Source organism: Pelobates fuscus, chromosome 4, assembly GCF_036172605.1.
Source record: "Pelobates fuscus isolate aPelFus1 chromosome 4, aPelFus1.pri, whole genome shotgun sequence".
NCBI lineage: Eukaryota > Metazoa > Chordata > Amphibia > Anura > Pelobatidae > Pelobates > Pelobates fuscus.
The window spans coordinates 21356982-21370343 of record NC_086320.1 but is presented as its reverse complement, the minus strand read 5'-3'; positions in this window follow the sequence as shown (position 1 = coordinate 21370343).

Below are 13362 nucleotides of genomic sequence, written 5' to 3'. Positions count from 1 at the left end.
GAATCAGCATACTCCAAATACAAACATAGGTCAGAATCATACAAATTGGTCCAGTGGTTCAAAAGATAGATCGTAGTCCTTTGTGACCAAATGAAGCATGGCTTTTCTGCCCAAAACCAGTTCCACAGAGTCTTCTATCCTGGAGATAATTGGGAAGTAATCCAATTATCTCCAAGGACAGATGCAAAACTCCATTAAGCACATGGCAGTAAAAAGACAGTAAAATACACAAGGTTACATTTATTACATAAAATACAGACATGCAACATACAGTCTTAGCACCCTTCATTTAAAAGAAGAAGCAGCCACTGGAGAATGCGGGCATCGATCCCGCTACCTCTCACATGCTAAGCAAGCGCTCTACCATTTGAGCTAATCCCCCACTTTTCCGCTCTCATCTTTTGTAATGGCACCCTGGGCATAAAGGGGTGCCATTACAAAATGGGTAATGTAATTATCACAAGCAGAGAAATACAGTTTTTCCACATTATTCATAACTTTAAAAGTATGCATCACATTCACATAAAACTTACATTTTCAGAATCAGCATACTCCAAATACAAACATAGGTCAGAATCATACAAATTGGTCCAGTGGTTCAAAAGATAGATCGTAGTCCTTTGTGACCAAATGAAGCATGGCTTTTCTGCCCAAAACCAGTTCCACAGAGTCTTCTATCCTGGAGATAATTGGGAAGTAATCCAATTATCTCCAAGGACAGATGCAAAACTCCGTTAAGCACATGGCAGTAAAAAGACAGTAAAATACACAAGGTTACATTTATTACATAAAATACAGACATGCAACATACAGTCCTCTGCTCTACAAGAGAGAAAAACAAATGTCCTTCGAGCCGGAATTGAACCAGCGACCTAAGGATTGCTATCATATACCAACTACAGTCCTCCGCTCTACCAGCTGAGCTATCGAAAGTAATTCGTGAGTTCACTCAATGTCAAAGTAGGACATTTTTGAAGAATCAGGTAAGCAGTTAAACATTTTGCAACATGCTGCTGTGGCAATGACATCCAGGTAAACAAAAAGTTCAACTAAGCACCCTTCATTTAAAAGAAGAAGCATCGATCCCGCTACCTCTCACATGCTAAGCGAGCACTCTACCATTTGAGCTAATCCCCCACTATTCCGCTCTCATCTTTTGTAATGGCACCCTGGGCATAAAGGGGTGCCATTACAAAATGGGTAATGTAATTATCACAAGCAGAGAAATACAGTTTTTCCACATTATTCATAACTTTAAAAGTATGCATCACATTCACATAAAACTTACATTTTCAGAATCAGCATACTCCAAATACAAACATAGGTCAGAATCATACAAATTGGTCCAGTGGTTCAAAAGATAGATCGTAGTCCTTTGTGACCAAATGAAGCATGGCTTTTCTGCCCAAAACCAGTTCCACAGAGTCTTCTATCCTGGAGATAATTGGGAAGTAATCCAATTATCTCCAAGGACAGATGCAAAACTCCATTAAGCACATGGCAGTAAAAAGACAGTAAAATACACAAGGTTACATTTATTACATAAAATACAGACATGCAACATACAGTCTTAGCACCCTTCATTTAAAAGAAGAAGCAGCCACTGGAGAATGCGGGCATCGATCCCGCTACCTCTCACATGCTAAGCGAGCGCTCTACCATTTGAGCTAATCCCCGACTTTTCCGCTCTCATCTTTTGTAATGGCACCCTGGGCATAAAGGGGTGCCATTACAAAATGGGTAATGTAATTATCACAAGCAGAGAAATACAGTTTTTCCACATTATTCATAACTTTAAAAGTATGCATCACATTCACATAAAACTTACATTTTCAGAATCAGCATACTCCAAATACAAACATAGGTCAGAATCATACAAATTGGTCCAGTGGTTCAAAAGATAGATCGTAGTCCTTTGTGACCAAATGAAGCATGGCTTTTCTGCCCAAAACCAGTTCCACAGAGTCTTCTATCCTGGAGATAATTGGGAAGTAATCCAATTATCTCCAAGGACAGATGCAAAACTCCATTAAGCACATGGCAGTAAAAAGACAGTAAAATACACAAGGTTATATTTATTACATAAAATACAGACATGCAACATACAGTCCTCTGCTCTACAAGAGAGAAAAACACATGTCCTTCGAGCCAGAATTGAACCAGCGACCTAAGTATTGCTATCATATACCAACTACAGTCCTCCGCTCTACCAGCTGAGCTATCGAAGGTAATTTGTGAGTTCACTCAATGTCAAAGTAGGACATTTTTGAAGAATCAGGTAAGCAGTTAAACATTTTGCAACATGCTGCTGTGGCAATGACATCCAGGTAAACAAAAAGTTCAACTAAGCACCCTTCATTTAAAAGAAGAAGCATCGATCCCGCTACCTCTCACATGCTAAGCGAGCACTCTACCATTTGAGCTAATCCCCCACTATTCCGCTCTCATCTTTTGTAATGGCACCCTGGGCATAAAGGGGTGCCATTACAAAATGGGTAATGTAATTATCACAAGCAGAGAAATACAGTTTTTCCACATTATTCATAACTTTAAAAGTATGCATCACATTCACATAAAACTTACATTTTCAGAATCAGCATACTCCAAATACAAACATAGGTCAGAATCATACAAATTGGTCCAGTGGTTCAAAAGATAGATCGTAGTCCTTTGTGACCAAATGAAGCATGGCTTTTCTGCCCAAAACCAGTTCCACAGAGTCTTCTATCCTGGAGATAATTGGGAAGTAATCCAATTATCTCCAAGGACAGATGCAAAACTCCATTAAACACATGGCAGTAAAAAGACAGTAAAATACACAAGGTTACATTTATTACATAAAATACAGACATGCAACATACAGTCTTAGCACCCTTCATTTAAAAGAAGAAGCAGCCACTGGAGAATGCGGGCATCGATCCCGCTACCTCTCACATGCTAAGCGAGCGCTCTACCATTTGAGCTAATCCCCCACTTTTCCGCTCTCATCTTTTGTAATGGCACCCTGGGCATAAAGGGGTGCCATTACAAAATGGGTAATGTAATTATCACAAGCAGAGAAATACAGTTTTTCCACATTATTCATAACTTTAAAAGTATGCATCACATTCACATAAAACTTACATTTTCAGAATCAGCATACTCCAAATACAAACATAGGTCAGAATCATACAAATTGGTCCAGTGGTTCAAAAGATAGATCGTAGTCCTTTGTGACCAAATGAAGCATGGCTTTTCTGCCCAAAACCAGTTCCACAGAGTCTTCTATCCTGGAGATAATTGGGAAGTAATCCAATTATCTCCAAGGACAGATGCAAAACTCCATTAAGCACATGGCAGTAAAAAGACAGTAAAATACACAAGGTTATATTTATTACATAAAATACAGACATGCAACATACAGTCCTCTGCTCTACAAGAGAGAAAAACACATGTCCTTCGAGCCAGAATTGAACCAGCGACCTAAGTATTGCTATCATATACCAACTACAGTCCTCCGCTCTACCAGCTGAGCTATCGAAGGTAACTTGTGAGTTCACTCAATGTCAAAGTAGGACATTTTTGAAGAATCAAGTAAGCAGTTAAACATTTTGCAACATGCTGCTGTGGCAATGACATCCAGGTAAACAAAAAGTTCAACTAAGCACCCTTCATTTAAAAGAAGAAGCATCGATCCCGCTACCTCTCACATGCTAAGCGAGCACTCTACCATTTGAGCTAATCCCCCACTATTCCGCTCTCATCTTTTGTAATGGCACCCTGGGCATAAAGGGGTGCCATTACAAAATGGGTAATGTAATTATCACAAGCAGAGAAATACAGTTTTTCCACATTATTCATAACTTTAAAAGTATGCATCACATTCACATAAAACTTACATTTTCAGAATCAGCATACTCCAAATACAAACATACGTCAAAATCATACAAATTGGTCCAGTGGTTCAAAAGATAGATCGTAGTCCTTTGTGACCAAATGAAGCATGGCTTTTCTGCCCAAAACCAGTTCCACAGAGTCTTCTATCCTGGAGATAATTGGGAAGTAATCCAATTATCTCCAAGGACAGATGCAAAACTCCATTAAGCACATGGCAGTAAAAAGACAGTAAAATACACAAGGTTACATTTATTACATAAAATACAGACATGCAACATACAGTCCTCTGCTCTACAAGAGAGAAAAACACATGTCCTTCGAGCCAGAATTGAACCAGCAACCTAAGGATTGCTATCATATACCAACTACAGTCCTCCGCTCTACCAGCTGAGCTATCGAAGGTAATTTGTGAGTTCACTCAATGTCAAAGTAGGACATTTTTGAAGAATCAGGTAAGCAGTTAAACATTTTGCAACATGCTGCTGTGGCAATGACATCCAGGTAAACAAAAAGTTCAACTAAGCACCCTTCATTTAAAAGAAGAAGCATCGATCCCGCTACCTCTCACATGCTAAGCGAGCACTCTACCATTTGAGCTAATCCCCCACTATTCCGCTCTCATCTTTTGTAATGGCACCCTGGGCATAAAGGGGTGCCATTACAAAATGGGTAATGTAATTATCACAAGCAGAGAAATACAGTTTTTCCACATTATTCATAACTTTAAAAGTATGCATCACATTCACATAAAACTTACATTTTCAGAATCAGCATACTCCAAATACAAACATAGGTCAGAATCATACAAATTGGTCCAGTGGTTCAAAAGATAGATCGTAGTCCTTTGTGACCAAATGAAGCATGGCTTTTCTGCCCAAAACCAGTTCCACAGAGTCTTCTATCCTGGAGATAATTGGGAAGTAATCCAATTATCTCCAAGGACAGATGCAAAACTCCATTAAGCACATGGCAGTAAAAAGACAGTAAAATACACAAGGTTATATTTGTTACATAAAATACAGACATGCAACATACAGTCCTCTGCTCTACAAGAGAGAAAAACACATGTCCTTCGAGCCAGAATTGAACCAGCGACCTAAGGATTGCTATCATATACCAACTACAGTCCTCCGCTCTACCAGCTGAGCTATCGAAGGTAATTTGTGAGTTCACTCAATGTCAAAGTAGGACATTTTTGAAGAATCAGGTAAGCAGTTAAACATTTTGCAACATGCTGCTGTGGCAATGACATCCAGGTAAACAAAAAGTTCAACTAAGCACCCTTCATTTAAAAGAAGAAGCATCGATCCCGCTACCTCTCACATGCTAAGCGAGCACTCTACCATTTGAGCTAATCCCCCATTATTCCGCTCTCATCTTTTGTAATGGCACCCTGGGCATAAAGGGGTGCCATTACAAAATGGGTAATGTAATTATCACAAGCAGAGAAATACAGTTTTTCCACATTATTCATAACTTTAAAAGTATGCATCACATTCACATAAAACTTACATTTTCAGAATCAGCATACTCCAAATACAAACATACGTCAAAATCATACAAATTGGTCCAGTGGTTCAAAAGATAGATCGTAGTCCTTTGTGACCAAATGAAGCATGGCTTTTCTGCCCAAAACCAGTTCCACAGAGTCTTCTATCCTGGAGATAATTGGGAAGTAATCCAATTATCTCCAAGGACAGATGCAAAACTCCATTAAGCACATGGCAGTAAAAAGACAGTAAAATACACAAGGTTACATTTATTACATAAAATACAGACATGCAACATACAGTCTAAGCACCCTTCATTTAAAAGAAGAAGAAGCCACGGGAGAATGCGGGCATCGATCCCGCTACCTCTCACATGCTAAGCGAGCGCTCTACCATTTGAGCTAATCCCCCACTTTTCCGCACTCATCTTTTGTAATGGCACCCTGGGCATAAAGGGGTGCCATTACAAAATGGGTAATGTAATTATCACAAGCAGAGAAATACAGTTTTTCCACATTATTCATAACTTTAAAAGTATGCATCACATTCACATAAAACTTACATTTTCAGAATCAGCATACTCCAAATACAAACATAGGTCAGAATCATACAAATTGGTCCAGTGGTTCAAAAGATAGATCGTAGTCCTTTGTGACCAAATGAAGCATGGCTTTTCTGCCCAAAACCAGTTCCACAGAGTCTTCTATCCTGGAGATAATTGGGAAGTAATCCAATTATCTCCAAGGACAGATGCAAAACTCCATTAAGCACATGGCAGTAAAAAGACAGAAAAATACACAAGGTTACATTTATTACATAAAATACAGACATGCAACATACAGTCCTCTGCTCTACAAGAGAGAAAAGCAAATGTCCTTCGAGCCAGAATTGAACCAGCGACCTAAGGATTGCTATCATATACCAACTACAGTCCTCCGCTCTACCAGCTGAGCTATCGAAGGTAATTTGTGAGTTCACTCAATGTCAAAGTAGGACATTTTTGAAGAATCAGGTAAGCAGTTAAACATTTTGCAACATGCTGCTGTGGCAATGACATCCAGGTAAACAAAAAGTTCAACTAAGCACCCTTCATTTAAAAGAAGAAGCATCGATCCCGCTACCTCTCACATGCTAAGCGAGCACTCTACCCTTTGAGCTAATCCCCCACTATTCCGCTCTCATCTTTTGTAATGGCACCCTGGGCATAAAGGGGTGCCATTACAAAATGGGTAATGTAATTATCACAAGCAGAGAAATACAGTTTTTCCACATTATTCATAACTTTAAAAGTATGCATCACATTCACATAAAACTTACATTTTCAGAATCAGCATACTCCAAATACAAACATACGTCAAAATCATACAAATTGGTCCAGTGGTTCAAAAGATAGATCGTAGTCCTTTGTGACCAAATGAAGCATGGCTTTTCTGCCCAAAACCAGTTCCACAGAGTCTTCTATCCTGGAGATAATTGGGAAGTAATCCAATTATCTCCAAGGACAGATGCAAAACTCCATTAAGCACATGGCAGTAAAAAGACAGTAAAATACACAAGGTTACATTTATTACATAAAATACAGACATGCAACATACAGTCTAAGCACCCTTCATTTAAAAGAAGAAGAAGCCACGGGAGAATGCGGGCATCGATCCCGCTACCTCTCACATGCTAAGCGAGCGCTCTACCATTTGAGCTAATCCCCCACTTTTCCGCACTCATCTTTTGTAATGGCACCCTGGGCATAAAGGGGTGCCATTACAAAATGGGTAATGTAATTATCACAATGTCAGGGTACCTGAGGCCTCTACCTCTAAGGGAGGTAGAGACTTGGTGGTTTATCCGTCCAGGCGAGCTGCTCCCTCCGTTCCTCGCGGTTCATCCAGTCACTTAAACACCGGCCGCGAGGAATCCACGTCCTTTTCTAGCAGGACGCTCAATACGTGACGTCTTGACGCTATCACGAGCGACCTGCCACTCAAGTGTCCGATATCCAATCGGTACTTGTCAGAGGCGTGCTTACCACCCGGAGCCAGGGTATTTAAGCTTACTTCTCCCTTCAGCTCATTGCCCTGTCGTGGTTCTAGCTTGTCTAGTCACTCAGTGCTCTGGTATTCTCGTTTGCTCTATTTGGTTTTGACTCGGCTTGTTGTACTTTCCTGCTTCTCTGTTATCCCTTGACCCGGCTTGTCCCTCGCTTATCTGTCTTCTCGTTCCCTCGACCTCGGCTTGTCTCTGACTATTCTCTATTACTCTCGGTACGTTAGTCCGGCCATTCTAAGGCCCGGTATACGTACTATTCCACTCTTTGTACTCTGCGTGTTGGATCCCTGTCCCGATCCTGACATTACGACAGGGCCAATGGATCCTGCAGGTACAAACAGTCAGCTTGGTTCTTCGGATCCCAGGTTTGACGCCATGGAGCATAGGATGGATCAGATGGCTTTGGCACTACAGGCACTTTTGTCTCGTGCTAGTAATCCACCTGAGGAGACACGTACTCCGTCTATTTCTCCTGCAGTCTCAGGCCTAGAGGTAGCCACTGTAGGTGCTTCTTCCCGTATTACCCCACCAGTACGTTATGGCGGGTCACCGGAGAGGTGTCGTGGCTTTCTAAACCAGATTAGCATCCATTTCGAATTACAACCCCGCTCTTATCCTACAGATAGAGCGAAGGTTGGATTTGTTATTACTTTACTCATTGAAAAAGCTTTGAGATGGGCCAATCCTTTATGGGAGAATGATAATCCACTAGTCTATAATTATAATGCCTTTGTAGCTGCGTTTAGAAGAACTTTTGACCCTCCTGGTAGAAAGGTCAATGCAGCTAGATTACTGTTGCGCCTTAGACAGGACAATCGAACACTTGTGGATTATGCACTAGAGTTCAGGTCCTTGGCGGCAGAAGTTAAGTGGAACGAACAGGCTTATATAGATGTGTTTCTGAATGGGTTATCAGATGTAATTCTTGACGAGGTCGCTACTAGAGAACTCCCTGAAAATTTGGAGGATTTAATCTCTTTTATATCTCGTATTGATGAACGATTAAGAGAGAGGCAGAACACTCGAGATAGGACCCGTAGACCCTCCTTTAAACTAGCGCCTACCTTTCAAAATTCTGAGTTCGAGGACTTACGTATTCCTGAACCTATGCAGATAGGCAGTACTCATCTCACAGAGAGGGAGAGACAGTACAGGAGAAGGGAGGGTTTATGTATGTATTGTGGAGTCAGAGGTCATTTACGCCTAAATTGTCCCAATCGTTCGGGAAACGCTCGCACCTAAGTTCCTTTAGAGGACAGGCCTTGGGTGTTTCTACTTTGTCCTCTATTCACAACTACAAAGAGCTCAGGCTTCTGTTACCCGTTTCTTTAAAGTGGGAAAAGGGAGTAGTGAAGACTATGGCACTAATCGATTCTGGAGCTGCTGAGAGCTTTATAGATCAGGGTTTTGCTGCCAAGCATGCTATTCCATCCCAGTTAAAAGAGACACCACTGGCTGTTGAGGCCATCGATGGTAGACCGTTACTTGAGCCTGTTATTTTCCATGAGACCATACCAATTAACTTAACTGTTGGCATCCTACATAGAGAGGACATATCCTTACTGCTCATTTCTTCTCCGTCTATTCCCATAGTTCTGGGGTACTCCTGGTTGAGGAGGCATAACCCTATTATTAATTGGGAGTCAGGGGAGATAGTTTCGTGGGGACAGAATTGTCAAGAGAAATGCTTGCGGAAGGTCTCACCTCTCGGCTTGACCAACACATCGACTAACTCTGACAATCCTACAGAGACACAAATTCCGTCTCAGTATCTAGATTTAAAGGCTGTATTTGACAAAAAGAAAGCCGATACCTTACCCCCACACAGGTCCTTTGATTGCAAAATTAATTTACTTCCTGGTACCATGCCGCCCAGAGGTCATGTATACCCGTTATCTACGAAAGAGAACTCAGTTCTAGAGGAGTATATTCACGAAAATTTAGACAAGGGATTCATTAGGAGGTCCTCCTCTCCTGCCGGGGCTGGATTTTTTTTTGTTAAAAAGAAGGATGGTTCTTTGAGACCTTGTATTGACTATCGAGGCCTAAATAAGATAACCATTAAAAATGCCTACCCGATTCCCTTGATCACCGAACTCTTCGATCGTTTGAAGGGCTCTACAATTTTCACCAAGTTAGACCTCAGAGGGGCATATAACTTGGTGAGAATCCAGCAGGGACATGAGTGGATGACGGCATTCAATACTCGATATGGTCACTATGAATATACTGTTATGCCTTTTGGGTTATGCAATGCGCCAGCTGTATTCCAGGATCTGATAAATGAGGTTCTTAGGGAATTTCAGCAAGACTGCGTCATTGTATACCTAGATGATATACTCATTCATTCTAGTGAGATTGAGACTCATCACAAGCAAGTCAGGAGGGTTTTGCACAAGCTTCTCCAGCATGGCTTGTACTGCAAGTTGGAGAAATGTAGCTTTGATCAGACTCAGGTAACCTTTCTCGGCTATGTGATCTCTGGGGAGGGATTTAAGATGGATCCGAATAAGCTCCAATCCATTCTAGAGTGACCTTTACCCAAAGGTCTTAAAGCCGTACAGAGATTTATTGGTTTTTCTAATTATTATAGGCGCTTTATTAAGGGCTATTCTTCCATTATCGCACCTATCACTAATATGACCAAACAGGGGGCTGATACTAAGAATTGGACTACTGAAGCTCTCCTTGCGTTCAAAACTCTCAAGGAGCTTTTCGCTTCCGCTCCAATTTTAGTTCACCCCGACACTTCTCTGCCTTTTCTACTTGAGGTAGACGCATCGGAGACTGGTTTAGGTGCTGTCCTATCTCAAAGGTTGGGTGTTGATAAACCATTACATCCATGTGGATTTTTCTCTAAAAAATTGACCGGTACTGAAAGCAGATATGACATTGGTGACAGAGAATTACTAGCGGTTATCAAGGCTTTGAAAGAGTGGAGACATTTATTGGAGGGTACATTACATCCTGTTACCATTCTAACTGACCACAAAAATTTGTCTTATATCGGAGAGGCCAAGCGTTTGTCCTCCAGGCAGGCTCGTTGGTCGTTGTTTCTTACCCATTTCAATTACGTTCTGACTTACAGACCTGGGTCAAAGAATTCTAAAGCCGATGCGCTATCTCGCCAATATGAGCCCTCTGCTTCAGTTGAACCACTTATGTCCTCCATTGTACCCAAATGCAATATTATTGCTAATACCAGTCTCAAAATTCATTCCCCGCTACTTGACCAGATCTTGAAGTCACAACATCTAGCCCCCGGAAACACTCCTGAGGGAAGAAACTTTGTTCCTCCTGAACTTCAACTGGAGCTCTTACAATGTTTTCACGAAAGTAAAGTAGCTGGTCATCCTGGTATTCGCAAGACATACTCTCTGATATCCAAGGATTTCTGGTGGCCTTCACTTCGAAAAGATATTGAGGAGTTCGTCGCAGCTTGTGAAACTTGTGCCAAGACTAAACTACCTCATGCTTCTCCATGTGGCCTGTTACACCCCTTGGACATTCCTGAGAGACCTTGGTCCTGCTTGTCCATAGACTTTATCGTTGATTTGCCTGCTTCCAAGAGACAGACTGTTATTCTCACGGTGGTGGATAGATTTACTAAGATGGCTCATTTCGTGCCATTACCTAAACTTCCGACTTCTTCTGAATTGGCGGAGATTTTTGCGAGAGAGGTTTTTCGTCTACATGGGATTCCTTCGGAGATTGTTTCTGATAGAGGCTCTCAATTTGTCTCACGTTTCTGGAGATCCTTTTGTTCTCAAATGGGCATCAAATTGAACTTTTCCTCTGCCTATCACCCTCAGTCTAACGGAGCTGCTGAACGTACCAATCAAAAGATCGAACAATATCTGCGTTGCTTTGTTTCCGAACACCAGGACGATTGGGTCGGTCTGATTCCTTGGGCGGAGTTCGCACACAATAACCTTGTTTGCGATTCAACTCGCTCTAGCCCTTTCTTCATGAACTATGGCTTTCATCCTTCGATTTTTCCTTCAGTTTCCTCTTCTCAGGGGATACCGTCGGTTGATGATCATGTCGCCAACCTGAAGACATTATGGGATCAGACTCGGCAAATTCTGTTACATAGTTCCTCGTTGTTCAAGAAACACGCTGACAAGCATAGAAGAGCGGCTCCTGTTTTTGTCCCTGGGGATAGGGTATGGTTGAGTACTAAGAATGTTCGCCTAAAAGTTCCATCTATGAAATTTGCTCCTCGCTACACTCGTATCAATCCGGTTGCGTATCGCCTGGCTCTGCCACCTGCCTTACGCATTCCTAACTCATTTCATGTCTCCTTGTTGAAACCTCTTATTTGCAACAAATTCTCCTCTAAGGTTTCCTCACCTCGTCCTGTTCAGGTGGAGGGTCGGGAGGAGTACGAGGTCAGCTCCATCATTGATTCCAGAATTTCGAGGGGAAAATTGCAATATCTGGTCAACTGGAGGGGATATGGTCCTGAGGAGAGGAGTTGGGTACCTCAGGAGGACGTTCATGCTTCTCGCCTTCGCAGAGCATTTCACCTCCGCTTCCCATTTCGCCCCGGTTCCTTCCGCCCGGTGGGCGTATCTGAGAGGGGGGGTACTGTCAGGGTACCTGAGGCCTCTACCTCTAAGGGAGGTAGAGACTTGGTGGTTTATCCGTCCAGGCGAGCTGCTCCCTCCGTTCCTCGCGGTTCATCCAGTCACTTAAACACCGGCCGCGAGGAATCCACGTCCTTTTCTAGCAGGACGCTCAATACGTGACGTCTTGACGCTATCACGAGCGACCTGCCACTCAAGTGTCCGATATCCAATCGGTACTTGTCAGAGGCGTGCTTACCACCCGGAGCCAGGGTATTTAAGCTTACTTCTCCCTTCAGCTCATTGCCCTGTCGTGGTTCTAGCTTGTCTAGTCACTCAGTGCTCTGGTATTCTCGTTTGCTCTATTTGGTTTTGACTCGGCTTGTTGTACTTTCCTGCTTCTCTGTTATCCCTTGACCCGGCTTGTCCCTCGCTTATCTGTCTTCTCGTTCCCTCGACCTCGGCTTGTCTCTGACTATTCTCTATTACTCTCGGTACGTTAGTCCGGCCATTCTAAGGCCCGGTATACGTACTATTCCACTCTTTGTACTCTGCGTGTTGGATCCCTGTCCCGATCCTGACACACAAGCAGAGAAATACAGTTTTTCCACATTATTCATAACTTTAAAAGTATGCATCACATTCACATAAAACTTACATTTTCAGAATCAGCATACTCCAAATACAAACATAGGTCAGAATCATACAAATTGGTCCAGTGGTTCAAAAGATAGATCGTAGTCCTTTGTGACCAAATGAAGCATGGCTTTTCTGCCCAAAACCAGTTCCACAGAGTCTTCTATCCTGGAGATAATTGGGAAGTAATCCAATTATCTCCAAGGACAGATGCAAAACTCCATTAAGCACATGGCAGTAAAAAGACAGTAAAATACACAAGGTTACATTTATTACATAAAATACAGACATGCAACATACAGTCCTCTGCTCTACAAGAGAGAAAAGCAAATGTCCTTCGAGCCAGAATTGAACCAGCGACCTAAGGATTGCTATCATATACCAACTACAGTCCTCCGCTCTACCAGCTGAGCAATCGAAGGTAATTCGTGAGTTCACTCAATGTCAAAGTAGGACATTTTTGAAGAATCAGGTAAGCAGTTAAACATTTTGCAACATGCTGCTGTGGCAATGACATCCAGGTAAACAAAAAGTTCAACTAAGCACCCTTCATTTAAAAGAAAAAGCATCGATCCCGCTACCTCTCACATGCTAAGCGAGCACTCTACCATTTGAGCTAATCCCCCACTATTCCGCTCTCATCTTTTGTAATGGCACCCTGGGCATAAAGGGGTGCCATTACAAAATGGGTAATGTAATTATCACAAGCAGAGAAATACAGTTTTTCCACATTATTCATAACTTTAAAA